Source organism: Paramormyrops kingsleyae, chromosome 24, assembly GCF_048594095.1.
Source record: "Paramormyrops kingsleyae isolate MSU_618 chromosome 24, PKINGS_0.4, whole genome shotgun sequence".
NCBI classification, from domain to species: Eukaryota; Metazoa; Chordata; class Actinopteri; order Osteoglossiformes; family Mormyridae; genus Paramormyrops; species Paramormyrops kingsleyae.
The window spans coordinates 25,978,413-26,001,307 of NC_132820.1; the positions used below are offsets into that span (position 1 = coordinate 25,978,413).

At 42.6% G+C, this 22,895-nt stretch overlaps 2 long non-coding RNA genes, 1 other non-coding gene and 1 pseudogene across 3 annotated transcripts; all 4 read right to left on the bottom strand.

Annotated features, from left to right (window-relative positions):
- Nucleotides 1-12,883: 12,883 nt before the first annotated feature.
- LOC140582318 (uncharacterized) lies at nt 12,884-22,134 on the bottom strand. Its single transcript, XR_011985252.1, has 2 exons — nt 21,240-22,134; nt 12,884-15,693 (listed from the first exon to the last, which is right to left on the bottom strand). It is a non-coding gene; the product is annotated as an uncharacterized lncRNA (long non-coding RNA).
- On the bottom strand, nt 13,010-13,140 carry LOC140582615 (U5 spliceosomal RNA; annotated as a pseudogene).
- LOC140582550 (U2 spliceosomal RNA) lies at nt 13,545-13,736 on the bottom strand. The gene has a single exon (XR_011985455.1). It is a non-coding gene; the product is annotated as a U2 spliceosomal RNA (small nuclear RNA).
- LOC140582317 (uncharacterized) lies at nt 16,462-17,961 on the bottom strand. The gene is made up of 2 exons (XR_011985251.1): nt 17,642-17,961; nt 16,462-16,711 (listed from the first exon to the last, which is right to left on the bottom strand). It is a non-coding gene; the product is annotated as an uncharacterized lncRNA (long non-coding RNA).
- Nucleotides 22,135-22,895: the final 761 nt, after the last annotated feature.

Below are 22,895 nucleotides of genomic sequence, written 5' to 3' on the forward strand. Positions count from 1 at the left end.
CTGTTGTCTCCGCCTTTGTTGGTGTTTTTTTTTTCTCTCTCTCTCTCTCTCTCATTTCTCTCCCTACGCCTTTTCTTTACTCATTTTCCTAATCTATCACTCCCTTCCGGGCAGCACGGCAACTGGAATATTTTACATGTATTAAATAAGATACAATAAATATACGAATAAAAAGAAATTGACCAACATGAAGGGCCTATACAGAGTTTATAGAGCCCCTCATGGTAAAGCAAATATGTCTGACACAGCAGTGCATTCAGACCATTATTCTGCTTGCGAAAGCTACCGGACAGAACACATTAAAAAAAAAAAAAAATGATTACAATTTCATGGTCACGGTTCCAGAACCAATTATGATTCTACAGTTCCCCTCACGGTTCCAGTCCCCCAGCTGCCAGTACAACTCAAAAAAGACATCATTGGTCAGTCTGTTGGGAAATGTTTCATTTTAAATATACTTCCTTAAAAAACTGAAAAAAGAAATGCTAAAATACAAAAAGATGGGTGGGAGTATCAGAGACTACTTATTCTGCCAAATAAAGCATTTTTCAATGCTGAGGTACAAAAAATGGATTGAAAATTGGATTAACTCTTCTTCAGCAATGACAAACACCTGCCTTTGAAATTTCATCTTATATACAGTGTAAGAGCATTATGGTAAATAAACAGTGTAAATGCAGATTTTCACCAGCTCTGTAAAGTTCTATTCGAACAAGAACTTACAAAGAAAAATTAGTCCAGTGATACAAGCAATCAGGCAGATGGTCCACAAAGAGAAGAAAACAAGTGATATTTTCTTGTACAAAGATTCTTTCCCAGCAGTCGAACCTAAGAAGAACGAGATGCCTGATTAGAAGAAGGAAATGTATGCATTGGCAATATTAGTATTAAGTAATTAATTTAACTTTAGGGCATGTACAAGGGATTCCAATTTTAGAGTCAATTAATATGAAATATTAAATATCTATAGAGAACCTTCAAGGCTGAACACCCAAACTTCCTGCTTCAAAATGAGCACTGAACAAACATCAATGAGCTGCTATGTTTGGCAAGACTCAGGTTTAAAAATGTTACTGCCTTAATTAGGTACTCTGTACCATGTGACCAGTTCACAGGGCTATGCTTGGCGACGTAGGTTCCAGGTGACACGGAATCCGGAGACTCATAAAAGTTTTCCAGCTGCATTTCTCAAGCAGTTATTGTATTTGTTACTTAAAAGTGACCAAACTTATGTATTACAGTTTTTTCCAATCATTATAACGCGTGTCTCAATTCCATGTCCACTATTATGACGAGAATTACAGAACATTTTAACCATTATAAGGCGAATTTCTGTTTCTTTACCAGTTATATCAGCCCCTGTCAATAACCTTAAAATATTTACATCAGTCTTGTTCACGTGTGGAATAATGTCTGACTTAGCTAAGTAGGCTTATATTTACTGAAGAGTACAATTTGAAAATTCGGTGTTCAAAACATTTGACCACAAATATAAAGTACATAACATTATTTATGTTGTAATGCAAGTTATGCTAATAAATAATTATTAAATAATTTTAATTAGACATACAAAAACAAAGAAGAACTGCATATAACTGAATACCTGTTGAATTTTTTCTGGTAATACCTTCTTGCTTAATTGGCATCACTGTACATGCGTAGAGGTCCTGGAAGCTGTATTAGTGTAGCTGGGGATCATTGAGAAGATTTCTCTGTTTTTTTTTTTTTTATTTGTACATGCATGGAGGTCCTGGAAGCTGTTTAGTGTAGCTGGGGATCATTGAGAAGATTTCTCTGTTTTTTTTTTCCATTTGTACATGCGTGGAGGTCCTGGAAGCTGTATTAGTGTAGCTGGGGATCATTGAGAACATTTCTCTGTTTCTTTTTCATTTGTACATGCATGGAGGTCCTGGAAGCTGTATTAGTGTAGCTGGGGATCATTGAGAAGATTTCTCTGTTTTTTTTTCATTTGTACATGCATGGAAGTCCTGGAAGCTACCTGCTGCGTTGAATTTGCTGTTTCATTATATTGTATCAGGTCGATCTGCTAACTAGAGGGAAGGGGCAGGACGCCATGAGGTGGACACCTATCAGCACACCCAAAAAAGACGCACCATCTCAGGATTGACAACATTAAACAACATTAAAATCACCCCCCAAGTTATGATATTTATAGGTATCAGGTTCCAGTGAGAACAGGCACTTAAAGAAAGTATCCTCATCCCAATTAGGAGCACATACGTTAGCAAAGAGTATATAGGCGTAATGAACAATAAACCAGTAACTATGACAGATCTCCCATTTGGATCGGGAATCCACATCAGATTGAACAAAGGGAATATATTTATGCAATTGATTTATTACACCCCTCGCTCTACAGCAGAAACAATGTAGAATGATAGGTCTGACCTGCCCATCCACACCTCAGTTTAGATTGGTCTGATGGTTTAGAATGAGTTTCTTGTAAGAGCACCATATGAGTCCTTGAGTGATATAGGTATTGCAGTATTTTACCGCGTTTGGTAGAATTATTAAGGCTGTTACAGTTAAAACTAAGCAATTTACAATAGTATCCCCCACACCTCCCTGGTGAGTCCCAGGTTAATCATTGCTAAGGCTGTACTCCTAACTGAAGTCTGCTATGAAAATTCGGGTTGACGACTGTGGCGCAATATGTTAGACTGACTGAAATAAAACAGAGAAAACGTAAAATAAAGAAGTAAGAAAAATAGAGGTTAAAACGCACGGTAATTTCTTGTCATATTGGCGCAAATGCACATAAAATATGTACGCATTCACGCTCTTACAACCGATTGCTGCATGTATCGCTTTTAAAGGTGAATGTGTACTTGCGAACCAGTTATGTCCATCACTGCGTACATAGCTAACAGAAAGTCAAAACGCATTGCTGTGCTCTAGAACTTGTGAAGTAACTTGCGTGCCTGCTAGCGGCATTCCAGTTCATTTCAAAAGGCATGCACAAGCAGTGCCATCTTGTGGTTTGTCATATATGGAAGCCTCCATAAGCCAAAAATCAGCTAAAAATCAGTCTTCCTAAGGACAAAATTAATTGGTATCAGCTAAATGTATGAGTTTTTATAGCCACCGAGCTTGTGTAAACGGGTGAACAGACGGGTGAACTTGACGTTACATATTATATGTCACAGCAGCTGGTCCCGTTTTAATTTTTTGAGTGCACATCTAAAAAACTCTCTTTGAGTTTATGTTCGGTACCTTATTGTAAGACAAAGCGGGAAATTCACGCATCATGATAATTAATTTAAGAAAGCGGTATTGTGCCTCGATCATTGTGCATGTATTTAGACTTCATGGTCAACTGTGGTGGAAGATTATTTCCTTTAAATATTATGCCTCAGCCCCTTTTGCCTGAACAAAATAAAGCTTCCTATGGTCTTGAACACTCGCTATACAATTTGTTTTTATGAAACTTTCTTTAACATTTAAAAGAAACGTGGAACTTTCTGTATTTGAGCTACATGGCACATCTTCGACATTCCCTGGTAAAATGGCCGCTACGCACAAGTTGTGACGTAATACGCACGTAGCGTAATACAACTCACAAGTCAATTTCTATATACGTACCATTACATTATTGTCAAGCGGACAGTTAGAGTAGTTTCCATAGAAACAACGTAAACATTCTTTACTGTTTGAAACTCGACAAACTCTTCGAGTGAAAATGGCGCAGAGGTGAGCAGTTTGTTAGCTCTCCGAAATTTCTTTTTAATCTTCAAATTATGTTATGCTACTTTGATTATTTACTCTTTTATACTATACTAACATAGTACATGTCAATAATACATTAAAATTATTGCACGTTTTAATGTCATTAAAACTTGTGGTCTTTATTTTTATTGAGGATGTTCTTATACTGAAGTGATGGCAGACAGTTACTGTATTTGGTTAGTAAATCCTTCTCAAACAGGTTAGTTTAGTTGGGGTTTCAAATCTTATATATATATTTCCAAAAATGTCCCTGACCGCTAAAACAGCGGTGTAATTTGCCGGGGTTTCCACGATAAAATATGTCGAGTGGTGGGAGATTGGCGATGCGAACGGAAATCCGGCACTAATCAATACGGACAGTTTTCTTTTTAATACGGCGTGAACCCGTAATAAACAGGACGGTAGGCAGCCCCGGATGGGGGCTCGGAACCCTTACGGTAATGGATGGTAAAATGTTTAAGTAATTTGGGGCATTGCTTGCTGAATCAGGTAAATGTTTCAAGCGGACTATTACATTTTTAAAAAACAATGTTGCACAGAACAAAAATAAAATACTCTTAGTTTCATCAGTGTTAACACAGTTCTTGGTAGCATTCATCTGGGTTTTCGCTTGTTGTGGAGCGCTGTTGTTTCCTATTTGATGTTAGTTATAATTTGGTGTCATTTACTATTTATTGTGCATATGGTGTATTGGGTCATTCCATGTCAAATTGTCACACTTTCGAACCTCATTGTCATGGATTTTAATGAAACTTGGCATGCTGATTTGGTCACATGAGTAACTCATGAAACTGAAATTGGGCGAGTCTTGGATCAATATTGTGGGAGATTTAAGTGAACAAACTTTTTTTGGAGGGACTATGAATTTGACTGGCTATATTTACCTTAATATAAGCTGCATAGAAATGGTCCTCATATTGTTTTTAAGCTATTGTCCAGCTCTATCATGTAAGTTAATTGATTTTATGTGTTTTAACTCCTAGACAGATGTAAATGATAAGCTCTATTTTGAAATAATTTATTGTCTTTTTTTAATTTTTTTTTATTAAAAATAGGATCCCTCATGGACCAAGACTTCAAGGGCATTTGTACAATTCACCTGTAACTGGATCTGCAGTCTTTTTCTCCCCACACCCTCTGCTTGTTCCCTTCTTCTCTTTCTGTCTTCACTCCAGGAGAGCTCCTCAGACATCTCCAGCCTGTAATTCCTGGGAAATGCCACCTGCCACTCACCCTTGGAGGCGTAGCCCATTCTCAGGATCTCATACGTCACCATTCATCACAGAGTCACAACGCCTGCAAACATCTGGATAAAAGCAAGAGCCCGTTTTTTGAAACTTACACATTAAATTTTCCTCTCTTTACCATTTTATTCTTTTAAGCTTCATTCTGTTTAGTTACATTTAGTATGGATTAAGGCACAGGCGGCCCGGAGGACATTCCCCCGGAGAACATGGAGTGGGACCCTCAAGTTCTTGCCCTGAGTCCCAGTCCGTGGTGTCAGCCCCGTGACCAGAGTTTCCCCAGCCGAGGAGGTTATCGCCGTGACAACGGCAGGGTCAAAGGAAAACTGGTCGGGGGTTCGGCTCCAGGAGGAAAAATCTGGGGTATGCTACCCAGACTTACCGCCTGATCCCAGCTCGGTCCAAGGGGGTCTTTTCGGGGGACCCCATCCATTGGTTCCCGAAAGGAACCACCTGCGGTTTCCTCCGGCACTGGTACTGGCCTTTGCTTTTGTTCTGCAGGGTCCACGGTGTGGTCCGGTTCCTGTCCTGCCTGCTCCTCGATGCCCTCCGGCTCTGCCGACCCCTCGCCGTCTACCGATGCTGTTCTTCCCTCGGCTGGCGCAGACGAGAGGAGCTCGTCCTTCTACAGACCCAGACAGGACTCCGAAGGCCCCCCTGGCCGCGACCCTTCTGCGGCACCTCGGAGCTTGATCTGTAGTCTTGCTTCCCCGTGGCTCTCCCTGGTTTCACCTCTTAGCCCGATTTCACTCTTCCAGCCCCCACTCCAGTCACTCTTGCTTCCCACTTTAGGTTCCCCCTGGCTCCCTCTCCTGGCCCTATTCTTGTTGCACATTGTTTGTCTGGTTGTGTCCTGCCCTGTCTGTCCTGTGCCACCTTTGGTCCTTTTGGTGCCCAATCCCTCCCTTTGTCTCCTTCTTCTGTTTCCTTTGTTGCCACTTGCCCACTGACACCCGCTGTTTGTCTTTTAGTCCCTAGTCTGCATCCCTGTCGGGTTACCTGGCCTGTCATGAGTTGTGTCCTGGCGGTTTGTCTCCCCTGCTGTCCTTGGTTTTGCCCTGGTCAGTGTGTCCCCTTAATGATGCCTTTGCACCAGGAGGGCACAGGATTGGGGGGTGGGGGGGTGTTACTGTCATGGCCTGCCCGTCCTGTCAACCTTACTCTCCAGTTCTCCTCCCTGACGTGGCCCTAATGAGCCACGCTTGGTCTTTATTAGTCTCACCTCATGTTCCTGTCCTTCTGTCAGTCACTACCAGCTGCCTTGTGTTTTCCCATTCCTTAGTTTGGTAAAGTGCCCAGGCCAATGTTCTCCAGTTCTGGTCCTTGTCTGTTTGCGTCTCTGTGCCCAAGCCTGCCTGCCAGAAAAGCTCCCCGCAAAGGGGGTTCTGCCCTACAGCTTGCATTCGGATCCTACTTCCCACCGGTCATGTGACAGAGGCATACAAGGTTAGTGCCAGGCAGAAATTAATAGCCTATCTTTGATTTTGCATCCATTTGGTAACTTGTTGAAGTTATCTGATAGTTCTCTCGATTCCAAAGACATATGATTCTTGTGTGTGCATTATGCATATCCAAAGTTAACGCATGTTGTGTTTATCTTACGCCGTACATGACTCATTGTCGTTATGGACAGTAAGCACTTTATGTCAGTTATCCATTGCTCCTTTTCGTTATGCTATACAGTCGCTTTATACATGTGGAGACTTATATGCACACACATTTTCCACATTCCACTACTTTCACACATTTTACTGTCATCGTACTTCTCTTCTGATGCCATTTTATTTATTTGTTTGTTTATCTGTAACCTGGTAACTGCACACTGAATCTTCTTATATTTGTACAATGACACCAAATCTTATTTGGGAATCATGAATTACCAAAACCTTAAATACACAAGGATAGACTCAATTATTGGTGAAAAAAATCTACGCAGAGACATAAAAATGTAATATTCTCATCAAAATCACATGCACAGCAAAAAATGTAGGCAGTAACTATATATTGCTCTTCCAAAAAAACAACCTTTAGGTTCAAAACGACATCCATCGAGAAAAGAAATATATCCTCCTTGTATCGACAGGAATACTTTATCTGCATTGTAAAATAGCATAAATAATTTATGACAAAACAAAAAGCTTTTAAATTTACTGTACATGATTGTTAGCAAAATCAGAAATGTCAGTGTGGTAAGATCATGTACTTTATATAGTCAGTCAGTCAGTCAGTCAGATTTTATTTTCCAGATCCAAATACTTTATTAAACAGTTCTGCACAATTATTTACATCGACACAAACACATTAAAACATATAATAGAAACTGCACTTAAAAAATTGGCACTGTCAACAAGGGAATTAAAAACAAAATTTTCCTACTAAAACAATGATATTCAGAAATAGTCATAATATAACAGGCTGAAATTTTCCCATATCATACAAGTGAATGCCAATACAATAAGACATTACTAAAAATATTTTAAAATAGTATTAAACAAACTATCTGCAGAACCATTCACCATAAAATAAGCAAAAAAAAGCAATAAAAGCAACCAATATATTTACACACCATTAAAATCTAAGTAAACACATATGGCCATTTATACAATTAAAATGTCATCTTAAATGCATGCTTTTGATGCAGGATGAGCATCCTGGCTTCTTTTTACGAGCCCAAGTTATTTATGGCAAAATTAGGTTTTACAGGGGATCGTTACATAACATGTTCGTGCAGTCTAGTAACATTCGGGGTGAATCATGGACGATTGATCTGAATTTCAGGACGATCAGTCCACACACGATCAGAATTAATCCACAATTACAACTTCCCAGAATATTATAGTAAAAGGATTAATTCCATGCCACGTGGGTGACGTAATCGTCTGTGAATTCATCCTAATACATGCCCCCATTGTTGTAAGTGGCGTATTCATCCCGCAACCTTCTCACCAGCTGCAGAATGGAGAATTTCTTCTCCATCCTGCGCTGCTTGCTATACTGCATGGAGAAAGTTTGGATCCTGTCCTTCACACTCTCCCACCATTCGGCCACAGAGGGGAAGGTAGGCTTGTCCTTCTGCCACTCGGAGAAGTGATCTAAAAAAAAGGTGTCTAAAATCGCTCTCCTCCAGAATCTGCAGGTTAATTTTCCAATAGCCGCCCCCATATACAGGGGCGTCTATGGAGGCAGTGGCCTCCACTGCCAAGTGGTCAGTGGGCCACTGTGGGGAGAAGGACACCTTTTCAAAAACAATGGGGGGTGAAGCTAAAATGTAGTCGATGTGACTGCTGGCTCCGCGACTATTATGCCAGGTGAAGCCCAGCATGCTGGGGTTGCATGTTTTAAAACCATCCACAAGTTTAAAGGAACGAATAAAATAGCGAAAATGCCCTGAGCTGACATCCTCTCTACCCTCCAACGCGATGTGAAAGTCCCCTCCTAAAATCAAGTGTCGATCTGTGACACACAACAGGGAGAACTCCTCAGAGAGAGTTATACGGGACGAGGCCTCCACTGGAGCGTAGATGCATATGGCCCGGAGACGCTGTCCCCTCCATGTGGCGTCCACTCCCAAAACCCTGCCTTGAAGAACGGTAAATGAACTTACTTCCTCAAAGGCGCGGTCGCCAAAAAGAATCCCGACGCCTGAGGAGTGGACACCACCTACGCTCCAGTAGGATCTACCCCTCTTCCATTGTCGTGAAAAGAGAGCCTCGTCCCGCTGGTCCCGGAGGTGGACTTCCTGCAGAAAACAAATGCTGAAGGGGAAGATGCCAGCTGATTAAAAACCAACGTGCGTTTTAAAACGTTCCTCAAACCCCTGACATTCAAAGTGACAATATTAAAATTGGCCATGAAATATTAAAATGATCAAATACAATTAAAAACAACAAACTAATTAGACAAAATGTAGATATTAAAGGAATTCAAACAGAAAAGATAAGCCTTTATGCAGATGACGTATTACTTTTTCTTAGGAATTCTCCAACCTCTCTTCTGAAGACAATATCACTTATAGATAAGTTCTCATCTATATCAGACTACTCCGTCAACTGGAGCAAATCAACAGTTTTGCCTACTCCTTTAGTCAGGTAACCTTAGATACTTAGGCATAAAATTTTCCATCAGACTCTCAGATCTAGTACAGATGAATCATATTCCTTTGTTAAAAAAGGTGGAAGAGGATCTTGTGCAGTGGAAATCTCTACCTATATCACTCATTGGAAGAGTTGCCACCATTAAAATGATGGTCCTGCCTAAAATCAATTACTTGTTCTCAATGATCAATAATAAACCCTCTATGGCTTGGTTTAAATCACTAGACTCAAGCATCTTGTCATTTTTATTGAAGAACAAACCATCACGAATCAGCTTGAAAACTCTGCAAAAAGCCAAAGGTAATGGTGGTCTAGAACTACCAAGTTTCTATCACTACTTCTTAGCCAACAGACTGCAGTATATAACAAATTGGATCAAATCAAGCCCGGTAGATAGTCCATGGCTGGACTTAGAACAAGCAATCTGCGGAGAAGTAAAATTGTCTGATCTGCCTTTTATAAGTCCTACCATTAAGTGTTATAAGTGTTTTAAGAGCCTTAGTATTAACACCTCATTAACAGCCTGGTGGGACTTTTTAAAAATAAGTAGGTCTCTACTTATCCCCTGCAAACTAACACCCATTTGGAACAATCCAGATATTTGCCGAAAAAAGATAAAATTGAGCTTTCCCTTATGGCATGATAAAGGGATTAGAAATCTTGAACGTGTTATGCAAAACGGGAAATTTATTTCATGCGACGAACTAGTCTCAAAATACGGAATTAGCAACAGTAAATTTCTTGAGTACCAGCAATTCAGGCAAGGTTCAATCTTAATCAGTTTAACTTAGAAATACCTCCATGGGTGCTAGAATTTTTAAATCTTTCTAGCCCCAAATTATTGCAAAAAATGTATAAGTTATTGTCAAAAATGGATGACTCAATTTCCCTCCCAACCTCAAAATGGGAGCAAGATCTATCCATCGATCCAGATCAAAACTTTTGGAAAGAAATATGTTTAAACACCTTCAAAATGACTAAAAACCCCAACTTACAGCTTATACCATACAAAACTCTGCATAGAGCTCATTATACAGGACAAAGGATGTTCCAAATGGGCCTTATACACTCAAACCTATGCACCCACTGCTCAGGTAACTTTGTGGAGAACTACATGCATGCCATATGGTCCTGCACACCGGTGCAGAAGTTCTGGCAAAGGATATGTGAAGATCTATGAATTTGGTTTAATTGCTTGGGCGGGTGCTGCCTGGCAGTCATGGGGCGTGGGGTCTGGGGTACCGGTGGTGACGGGGGCTGGGCCCTGGGATGGGTGGTTGGCCTCTTCGGTGCAGGCTTGGGTGGGGGGTCTGGGGCTCTGGTGCCCGGGGCCTGGCCATTTCCTCGGTGGGTGCCTTCCTGCGCGGGGGTGGCCTGTGCTCCCTCCGGGGCACTGCCGGGGGGGTGGGTCAGTCCATGTCAGGAGGTCCAGCCTGTGCTGTGTGGGGGGTGGCATGTCTCGAGCCCGGGCTGGTCTGCCACTATTTGTCGTCGAATGAGTGGGTGACTGAGTACGGGCTGCCCTTCGGGGTGGGGGGGGAGGAGGGCTAGCTCTTGGCGTCGGCACTGTTCCGGGATGTTGTCGCCGGGGGTCTCGGGTCCGCTCCTTCCCATGTAACGGTGGGGGGCTGGGGTGCCTACTGAGCCAGCTGGCTCTCTTCTGCCGGGGGGTAGTAATCTCCCCCCTGCTATGATGAATCCCAGCCCCTCTCCTCCCTCACTCACACAACATGCCACGCACACATGTAGGATCTCGGGGTGGGAATGTGCCGTGCACGCAGTGAGGGGGCCATTCACATGGCCTTACTCGCTGTGCGGCGCGGCCCTCTGCCTCCCCTTGTTTTAATTGCACTTTAGTCATCACATATCAGTATACACACAGGGCCTTGGGGGGTGGGGGCACTACTCAGAGGTTGGTGGGTGGGGCCGCTGAGGTGCTGCCCGCCCCTCAATTTTACTCACACCATATACATTGAGGGTCTTGGGGGGGTGGGGGGGTGATGGGGAGGAGAGCTGTTCGGAAGCAGCGCTCCTCCGCACTTCCCCCGTCAATTCTAAATCCATCTTAAGTTTCTCAACAGTCATACTCATCCCTTACACCACATACACTCACATGCACCAACACATGCATCCAACACTCCACCTCTCACACAGGTGCGTGTGGGAGGAGAGTGGGCAGGTCTTCCTACACCCCTGCTGCCTGCCCGCGATGGTGGGGGGGCACTCGAGTAGTCGTCCGGCTGGCGGCGCCCTGGGGTTACGGTTGGCGCTGGGGGTGGCGTCCGTTCCCCCGCATGGTGGAGGGCGGTCCGGAGTGGATGGGCTTATGTCTTTTTGTCTCTGTGTATGTGTCTGTGTATGTTGTGTGAGTGGGTGTATGGTCTATGTGTATGGCTGAGGGGTGTGTCTGTGTGGGCGGTGTGGGCCTGGGTCCGGGGCTAGCTGCTCCTTCCTGGGCGCGGCTGCCTCCTTGGCATGGTTGCTGGCCCTCCTCCCCGGGTGGTGGCCTGGGGGGGGCTCGGGCCTCTCCGGCGCAGGTGGGGCTCTCTGCTGGGGGCCGGTCGTCTCCCGGCCGCTTGGGGTCCTGGGGCCCTGGCCCTCGCGGGGTCGGCTGCCTGTTGCCTCTGGTTCTCTGGGGCTCGTGCCCTTTTGGCTGCGGGGGCTGTGCCTGGGACCTGCAGACTGTTTTTTTTGGATTTGATTCCGTTCCGAATTCAGTATTTTTTCGACCAAGGAAGATCGCTTGTTTCACAGAGTCGCCCCCTCTGCGTTGAACTGCACAATGTAACAAGTTTTTTGCAACTGGAGATTTTTTTCTTTCCCAGCGCTTTGTGAAGACATCCTCAAGTGCTGCAACGGGGGTTGCTATAAATGGCAACGCCCCTGCAAATGTCGGGAGTGGCATCCACCTCCCCAGTGGACACGGGGATCACGGGGATCAGTGGGCGGCAGTTTGGGAGAAGATTGCAGCCCTCGAAGACGAGGTAGACCGTCTACGGTCCGAGATCTCCCAGCTTGCTGGTGCCCTGACTGACCCAAATATGCCCCGGAGCAGTTCGGAGACCACTGGGACTCCTCTTATAGTCCCCACTTCAGCTCCAAGCTGTTTCCCGCCCCCTCCTCCTCCACCGCCTCCGCCTGCTAATATCCAGGGCCCGAAGCAGAAGACGAGTCATCGTCAGGGAAGTGGCGCAGGACCCACCAATGGCCCCAACATGGTGGATGTTCTGGCGGAGCTGGCGCACATTAAACTGCGCCCAGTGCTGAGGTCGCCAGGTGGGACGCCAGTGACGAGGAGGGGACTGACGCAGGGGACGCCCATGCCCTCAGAGGACATTGCTGCCATCTTAGCAGAGGCTCTGAAGAAGTTCAAGCAACAGATCCACTCTGATGAGTAGGAGCAGCAGGCCTCTGAGCCCTTAAACTTTTTTTACTTAAATTTTTTATACTTATAACATTTTTATACTCATAACATTTTTAAACTTATAACATTTTTATACTTATATCATTTTTATACTTATATACTTTATATACTTAAACTTTATATACTTATACTTTGTGTACTGATTCTATATACTTATTAATAAATAATATATTTGTATCACTATTATTTTTAAAAGAGTTGCTGATTTTGTAATACTGCTGCAGCATTCTCCACATGCTAATCACTGCCCCACATCGAATTGGCACTTTGATCTGCCACATATCACTTCACTACCCCCTGTTGAATGTTGCATCATATGTTGTTAGATATCTCCTAGTAGTAAGTACTTCATTATTAGGCTGCACAATATTGGAAAAGATGTATTTCTGCAGAGTGTTGCAGTATTTATTTAAATTTAAAATGCTTAAAACAAACCAAATTCTCACAAACACATCTATTCATGAGTGATTTAAACGGCAAAGATGAAAATGATTAGGATTAGCTCTTGCCAAAATAGGGCTTGTAAACTTTTGTGGTAGTCAGAATTAACCCAAACAACTATGACTATACCCCACGGAAATCTTTAGTAAAAACCGAAAGATTTATGCGGGATGAAGAGAGACCCGAGTCGATATGGGGCTGCCGCTTAGCGGGTCGCCGTTAGTCGGGTCTCCGTGACGCCCCCGCTCGGAGTAGAATGCCCAGGGGCGTCGCAGCTGTCGGTGTCGGGGCCACGACTCCTCCCTGTCCTCCTGTCCTCTCAAGAAACAGCAATCATTTAAACAAACATGAGGGAAAATTCAAAAGGCAAAGATGACGTCATGCCTTACCTCAGCACAGCTGTCCACCACACAAACAGCGTGTCACCTTACTTTAAAAAAAAAAAAAGAAAAAGAAAACCGGCAGGAAACGGGGGCCACGCATGGACAGGGCCCCTCCCTCACAGCACATGCGGCTAATTAGCTGGCCATCCAGAGGCACTCAGTCTATTAGTCACCCACTCAGTCAGTTCTGCCTTTCAACAACAGGGGGCAGTAGAGGTGCACCGTTCCTGGAAGCACTGCAATACCGGGTCGATGCGTGGAGCGGACGGGACAAGCCCCACTTCCGGCTCCCTGTTTCAAAAATCTGTTTAATATGTGGTCCCCTCCATGGGGGACGTATCAAAATAACCTTTTCATACCAAAACAAAATGTAAATCAGCTCAAATACATGAATAATAAATATTATGCTTGTACTACTTATATTAACACATAATCACAATCTATGAGGTTGAAACATTCCTACACTATGCAAATCATGCCAACACAGTACAATAAGACTTTCAAAGATAATATTAAACAAACAGAACTACCTGCAGAACTATTACCAATAAAACAGGAAAAGGGCAATAAGACCAGCAAATACAATTATACACCATTTAAACCTAATTACAATTATATGGTCAATAAAACAATTAAAATGTCACCTTATATGCATGCTATTAAAAAGTTAAGACCTCTAACACTCTGGAGTCAACAGCATCGTCGGCAATGCCGCGATCTTTCTTGTGTATTTCAGTTCATGACTCGCTGAAATCTTATTATAGAAACATGAAAAAAAAAATGCTGACTAAATCTGTAATCTGCATTCTTTTCAAAACGTTCATCGTCGGAAGTATTAAACTTTTTAAATCGGCAAAAAAGTAAACCATGTCACCTTACTTTGTTTTACCTGCATCGGGGGTGTGTAGTACCACTGTCACCCGAAGATTGCTATTCACATTCTAAATAGCCACATTAGCGCGTATTCAGATCGCATTCGCATGGTAATTTGATGAACAACGCAACGGTGATAGACTCCAGATACATCCCCTTCAGCGCCATAAAAGGGGGGAGGGACGTGGCCAGGTGATAATGGCTCATTCATTCACATGAAAGTTGCTACATATTCAATGAAAGGAGCCAGAAATAGTGACACGAGTTAGGTTTTTCTTATTTATTTATCCAAATGAATATTGCAACTACACCATTTAGTCATCTTCGTGTAGCCAAGACTTTGGTGATCAGATATCTGGGATCAACACAAACTGCCAGCATTGCTTACAATGTAGTTTTATAATGTTTCTGCAAGTGTTCCAAACTGCATTTTGCCATGTCTATACTTTGAATGTCAAATTACAAACTTCACATAAATCTAACATATTTACAAAGTACACTAAGATTAAGATGAGTTTGTTGCCAAACCAAACATATAAGAAATAATTTATTTGCCAGGAATTAAGTTTTTGATATTGAATGAAATGTGTGAGCATGCCCCAGTTAGTGAAAGTGTGTCCCCTACCCCTAGACTCCAGAGGGTAAAAAAGGAACACATCCGCAGACTTCCAAGCTCTGCACAAGGGTCGGGCTAAAACGGCATCATACACCTTCCCAAAACACATAAAATCAGTAAGCTTGGGAATAAAATAGGTTAATCACACAATAAACAGCACAACAGATCAAAATGTTAATAAATATTAATAATGTTAATATTGATGAATAAGTGCTAACAGTGATCAACCAAAACAGTGCTCAGTAAAATCTTTACATGTCAATAAATAAAATCCATACCAAATAAAACACACGCACAGAAAAACAAAGCACACTTACCTAAAACCCGAAGTGTCCTCTGTGTGCTTCAGGAAAATGCATCATGTTAACCCTGTAGGATGGAGTGTCACCACCTAGACGTACCGGGGCAGCTTTCGCCTAGGATCAAGGCAGTTGGATGGATGTCAACTTACCTCTGGATGTAGGTCGTTTAGGTAGATGGCTGCTTCCTTCTGGGGCCTGGGGGTTTGGGTAGACTGCAGCTTGCCTCTGGGATCAGCATGGTTGGGTGAATGGCTGATTACTGGGAACAATGTGTTTAAGTGGATGGCAGCCTACATCTGGGATCAGGGTGTTTGGGCGGACAGCGGCTTGCCTCTCTGATCAGGGTGCTTGGATGGACAGCAGCTTACCTCTGTGGTTGGGCCGGTTGCGTGTTTGGGAGCTTACCTCTAGGGCCAGGGCGTTTGGTGGACGGCAGCTTACCTCTGGGATCAAGGCGTCTGAGTGGATGAAAGCTTACCTCTATTATCAGGGTGTTTGGGTTTATGTCATCTTAACTCTGGGGTCAAGGCGCTTGGTTGGATGCAGTTGGTTGGACTGGAGCTTTACCTCTGGAATTAGGGCATTTGAGTAGATGACAGCTTAACTCTGTGATCATTCCCAGGTAGCATTCCCACATGGGCCCCATATGGGCTTAATGTGGGCCAAAATATGGGGCCCATGTGGGTTGGCCCATATGGGCCCCATCAAAATCTGCACCCAAGAATCAAATGGGCCCCATGTGGGCCAGCCCAGAAAACCCAAATGGGTTCGGTATGGGTTATTGCTGGGCCCCACATGGGCCAATTACCTGGGCACAATGTGGGCCAGCCCATATGGGCAAAGATGTGGGATTTATCTGTGGCCCATATGGGCAAATGATGTGGGATTTATCTGGGGCCCATATGGGCAAAGATGTGGGATTTATCTGGGGCCCATATGGGCAAAGATGTGGGATTTGTCTGGGGCCCATATGGGCAAAGATGTGGGATTTATCTGGGGCCCATATGGGCAAATGATGTGGGATTTATTTGGGGCCCATATGGGCAAAGATGTGGGATTTATCTGTGGCCCATATGGGCAAAGATGTGGGATTTATCTGGGGCCCATATGGGCAAAGATGTGGGATTTATCTGGGCCCCACATGGGCCACATCACCTGGGCACAATGTGGGCCAGCCCATATGGGCAAATGATGTGGGATTTATCTGGGCCCCACATGGGCCACATCACCTGGGCACAATGTGGGCCAGCCCATATGGGCAAGGATGTGGGATTTGTCTTAAACTGATAAGTTAAACTATGGCTGAACCAAAAGTAAAGAAGCAGATAGGCCTAAAATCAGTTTTATGCAATATTTATTTAAGGAAAATCACACACTGACATCACAATTAAATAAAAAACCAGTTTACATTTATTTTACAAATTAAAAAAACCTCTTAGTCCACCAATTCCACTCTCCCCTGTTTGGAAGGGCCACTCTTCTGCTCTGCCTCTTGTCTGCGTCTCTTTTTGTAGAGGAATGAGGTAATGCTTCCTTTCACCTCATCTTTTGTAGCCTCTTTCGTTTTTGAATTTTTCCACACAGCACCTGGAAAAAAGTGAGGAATAATCTAATTAAATTTGTGCATTCCATTTGGCAGTAAGTGATATTTTATCTGTTTATCTAAAAATAATCAAATTACTATATCAGTCAATCCCAGAGTACAAGTTTAAAATCACCAACCTAACAATTACCAACCTAAAAATACAATAATATCTGCATTTTTATTGTACTGGGAGCAGCAGAGCATAAACAAATTTAAAACTGAAAAAAACTAATGTTAAATATATTACCACTTCTCAATTTATTTAAGACTTTGCCAGACTGCCAATTAATTTACCGCGATGTACGGAAATTTGAACCCTCCTTCCTCTTCCTCAGTCCCCCCCGTAATTTACGCCCATGCTTCTACGCATCTCTATGGTGTTTCTTTGCAAACAGGTTTCGGCTTTTAAAACACCCCTCCCCCAGGCCCATTAAGGTGAAGGACGAGAGACGCTAAAGCAAGACGCTGGGAAAATGCTTGATACATGCAATATGTCCATCATGTGCATTTAAAAAGGACGTTCTGAAATAATTATCAAAAAGGAACTAGATTACATTGGCAAATAACATTTGTTCTCCCGCTGAATTGAGTTATAATTTAATAATCATCATTTTACATGATGTTACGAAAAAATGGTTACAAATGTTTTAAACTGATCTGACTACAATATTGTACTTTATACTTTAACATCTATCACAGTATAGATTAGACGGCGTTTTAATACATATATACACACAAACACACACACACAATGGCGGTCATATACATTAAACAATGTTGTAAATTTAAAATAAAGCGCATACATGCTCAAAAAGCATTTGAGTTGGAAACTGTAGTTAAAAATATAAGAACGTTCAGATGCATGCAAATTGATATAACTCTCTGTTTATAATGTATTTTTCAATCAAACAATCAACTGTAAAATTACTTACCTAAAACGCACCGGGAAAGTTTTCAACTTCTGTGGAGTTTTTCGGGTGGACGTCCGGTGAAATAGCCGTTGGAATGTATCGCGCATGCGCAGTACAGCTCTAGCCCGCCAGGCCTTTTCAAAAGGTGCCTGTTTTCTGACTGATTGTTTGATGACTTGTTTGATGAATCTGTATGTATGTGGTCTTCAAGTATGTTATTTTTAAAATGTATTCACTCCTATTTTATTATGATGTTTATCAAAAAAAATAAAAATATTGATTTAACATTAGATGTAATTATCAGCTAAAACACAGATCTTATCAAAAGCTGTAGCCTATATTAAAATGCGCCCTGGGGGGGGGGCGGGGGATGGGGGATGGGGGAGCAGTCACAATGACGTGTGACTGCACATTCACGGGGGAGCTGGGGGGGCAGAGACAATGACGTGTGAATGTGTCATCTCTGCTTGGCCACAATGAAAAGAGATATGTTTGAAGGGGTTAGGGTGAGGTTGTTTTCCTAACTTAAGAACACTGAACCAACGGTCAAGCATGGTGGTGGTAGTATCATGCTGTTTTGCTGACAGTACTGTACATTGCACAAAGAGGATGGAATAATGAAGCAGCACTAGGTAGATAGACTGGGATTTTTTTTGTCATAGTAGCAGATACAAAAAGAGGACCATAAAAGAAACAGAATAATAAGTATTTACTGTAACCCTCTGGATCAAGTCTGAGGCCTATCACCCACTTTCAAAGTCGTCTGACATGCCTTGACATTTTACAGTTTTCCTGAATTGCTAAAACACATTTCCTAAAATCTCCTCTCTTTTTCTCAAACCACTATAAGCACAAATCCTAAAATTCAAGCTGAACTCACAATACCTTACACTCGTCTTGCAAAATCAAACAATCTTCTGAAAACTATTATCTTTGCTCAAAAGCAAACACTGCTTTCAGATCACACATCAAGCCAGTCGGTTAAATAAACGCTAATGAACATGGTCATTACACACTACAGCAAAAAACACTATACAAGTCAAATATTTGTATATAAGTCAAAACTGTTGCTGGCATGTAAGTTAGAAACTGCAAGACTAGTAAAAAGAGTATGGTCGTCTACCAAAAATATTTGTATACTGTACATTTATGACTGCAAAAACAGAATAACTAATATATAACATTAATTGCTGTATTCAGTACTCCAAAAAAGTTACTGTAAAGGACAAAGCCAAAAAGTAAAGCACAGTACAGAACCATATGTTTATTTTTCATTTTCCACTCTGTCCACCTTTATTCTCCACAATCTTATCAAGACTAGGTACAAATAAATCAATTCCTGGTGTGAACTTTTCAAGATCGCATTCCGGAGCTCAACATTTGGGACGTTAATTCTCGTGTAATTCTGGGGGTTTCAAATTTCCACTCAGAAACTTAATTAAATATTAAGAATCAAGCAATTGTATGCGTGTTCAGAACAATTATAACAGCAGTAATTTTTTAGACAAAATCACGTGTTACCCATATTGCGTTCAGCCACATTTCACCCATATGGGTTTGCCCAGATCCTGCCCATATGGGACCCATATCGTTCAGCCCACATTTAACCCATATGGGGTTGCCCAGATCCTGCCCATATGGGACCCATATCGTTCAGCCCACATTTAACCCATATGGGGTTGCCCAGATCCTGCCCATATGGGACCCATATCGTTCAGCCCACATTTAACCCATATGGGTTTGCCCAGATCCTGCCCATATGGGACCCATATCGTTCAGCCCACATTTAACCCATATGGGTTTGCCCAGATCCTGCCCATATGGGACCCATATCGTTCAGCCCACATTTCACCCATATGGGTTTGCCCAGATCCTGCCCATATGGGGCCCATATCGTTCAGCCCACATTTCACCCATACGGGGTTGCCCAGATCCTGCCCCTATGGGACCCATATCGTTCAGCCCACATTTAACCCATACGGGGTTGCCCAGATCCTGCCCATATGGGACCCATATCGTTCAGCCCACATTTAACCCATATGGGGTTGCCCAGATCCTGCCCATATGGGACCCATATCGTTCAGCCCACATTTAACCCATATGGGTTTGCCCAGATCCTGCCCATATGGGACCCATATCGTTCAGCCCACATTTAACCCATATGGGTTTGCCCAGATCCTGCCCATATGGGACCCATATCGTTCAGCCCACATTTCACCCATATGGGGTTGCCCAGATCCTGCCCATATGGGACCCATATCGTTCAGCCCACATTTAACCCATACGGGGTTGCCCAGATCCTGCCCATATGGGACCCATATCGTTCAGCCCACATTTAACCCATATGGGGTTGCCCAGATCCTGCCCATAAGGGACCCATATCGTTCAGCCCACATTTAACCCATATGGGGTTGCCCAGATCCTGCCCATAAGGGGCCCATATCGTTCAGCCCACATTTCACCCATATGGGTTTGCCCAGATCCTGCCCATATGGGGCCCATATCGTTCAGCCCCATATGGGTTTGCCCAGATTCTGCCCATATGGGCCCCACATGGGTAAAATGTGAGCTGGGCCAGCCCAGATGGCCCATGTCTTTCCCATATGGGCCCCATATGGGAATGCTACCTGGGTTGTGTTTGGGTACATGTCAGCTTACCTCTGGGGTCAGAGCGTTTGTGTGTAGGGCAGCTTATCACAGCTAACTATCGATTAGTTTAACTGAATTTATCCAAAAATTATTATTATTTCTATACCTGACAGACAAAATATTGTGACTTACATATAATGTGACATGTTGTTAATGCAACCAGTAATCAGAAGACAGTGTGACATGTGCTGCACACCAGGGCAATTTCAGAATCACTAATCAGATCTGCAGTTAACACCAAGTTATGGTAAACCAAGTGACGCCTATATAATATACATGTATGGAAATCACACAATCCGAAAAATAGTTTCCCGAAATATTAACATTTAACATAATATTAATATTTCTCACTCACTATAAAACACGATGTAAATTTCCCTGTAGTAATTAATAGATTAACAGACAAAAAACCCAGAGTCACACCAACGAAAACACAACGCAATGCTAGGGCCAACTAGCAAGAACTGGCTAACCAGGTAAAAATTCGCAATTAACTTCTAAATTATCGAAACTCAGTTACATCAATAAGTACATAAGTTACCACGAAACCAGAGATGTATAAAGTACTAGAGACCCAGACTTGAGTAAAAGTACAAGTGCTCTATCAAAAAAGTGACTTGAGTAGAAGTCGAAGTGCTCTTTAAGCACCATACTTAAGTGGTAGTACTAAAGTATTCAACATTTTTTGTACTTAAGTATTGCAAGTAGTTTATTTTAACATTTACTACTCAAATACTGAAAGTAAAAGTACAAGTATTGTGTTATGCAGTTATTAAAGAAAGCAGTCAAAAGACATCATATATATATATCAAAAACACCATTCAGCGTGACAGCCTTTATGATAGCCAGCTAGTTAAGTGAACATCGCAGCATGTTATGAACCGCGCGTACCTAATGTTAGTTAACTTATCTAGCGCTTAGGGATAGCTCAAACTGCTGTGTTTTGTGTGTTATATTATTTTTAACTTACCTTGATATGTTTCTTCAAATTCGACGGTGAATTTCTGAAGGCCATTATTTCGCAATCTTTCGGGAGGCAGAGTAAGCACTTCATTCTATATGAATTGTCTTTCACTCCGACAAATGCTAACATGGACTCTAAATAGGGCCACGGCTGGTCTTTCTCATCGCCACGATCAGTTGAAAGTGAAGGAGTTGAAGGTGGAATTTCTGGGTTTTCCATGTCGAAAACAAACTAAAGTGCTCTCAATGCAGGCAGGCAGCGCTGTCTTCTTTGATCGTCTGATTCGCTCAATGATGAGCCAGCTTATTCAAACCTGTGACAGAGCCATCTACTGCTCTGGCAGTGATAATGTGGGTTTGGAATGGTTCGTAACATTTTTATAATTGTAACGAGTAACGATGCAGCACATAAAAAATCTATCGGAGTAAAAGTATTAAACTCATCGAAAATATGTACTGAAGTAAAAGTGGAAGTAGGAGAAAAAAACAATACTCCAGTAGAGTACAGATACGGCCTTTTAGTACTTAAGTACAGTAGTGAAGTAGTTCTACTTCGTTACTATACATCTCTGCACGAAACATACATGTATTAGTTTAATAAAGTCTAAGCAGAAATTATCAAAATAAATACGGTTTTGGTTTTGTTTGCCGGAGCTCAAACGTCGGACATCTCCCTTAGTAAAAGGGTGTGGACTCTGGCCGTTGACAACCACGTGCCGCTCGCGCCACACGTCGTTGACCGCAGTCTGTCATACTCTCGCGTGTTACGTCTGACTGACGCGCGCCGCAATAGTGAGATTTAGCAGTACTAACGTTAAAAAAAGCTCTTACTGACCTCATTTTACTGTATCATATGCGCAGTAATTTATCTTGCTTTCTTAAAATAACTAATAAATTTTGGTGCTACTGCTCTGTTTGAGTCCATGAATTATGTCCTGCATAGAAATGTGTAGTGGCAGAACATTTAAACAACTGGATCGCATTTTAAAACATAATCTTATGTAGACATCACACCTCTCCCGGAAGACTCCCGCAAATGCACCACAGCTCCCTCACACCCCCGAATAATGTGCAGCATCCTGGAAATATGTCCACACAGATAATAAAAGCAATCAAACGCAGGGAAGTGGCCACGTGCCTACAGATCGTATGTTGGGCGTGGCTACGGATCGTCTGTCGCCGCCCCCCAACTTTCACAGCCAGCACCCCCTCCCTTCCCTAAGGTGGGATAATTCAGACATCCCAACCTGCAAAAACTCAATTCAGGGAGGTGCCCCCAACCCCCCGACAAGGAGGGAGATAACTTCAACAAACTTGATTTCACAGTTTAATTTGTTCATTAATTTCCTCTAGTCAGCGCACTAAATTACGAAGGTCAAAATTATGTATTTTGACAATAATATAAGTAGATTATTTTACCATTTATGCAAATTCCTTAATTTTATTCCATTGCTACTTTACAAAAGTCTTCAAGGAGTCTTTCATGACAGCATTAGCAACTAACCAAGTGTCTAACTAGTGTAGACCTGAATAATACAGCACATGAAATGACACTTGTTAAACTCACCTCAACATGCCTTTTACAATCGTTTAAACCGTCATGGGCAATGCTGAAATAACTGTTGCAAACAGTACAGCCTACTTTAATGTAAAATCAGACAGA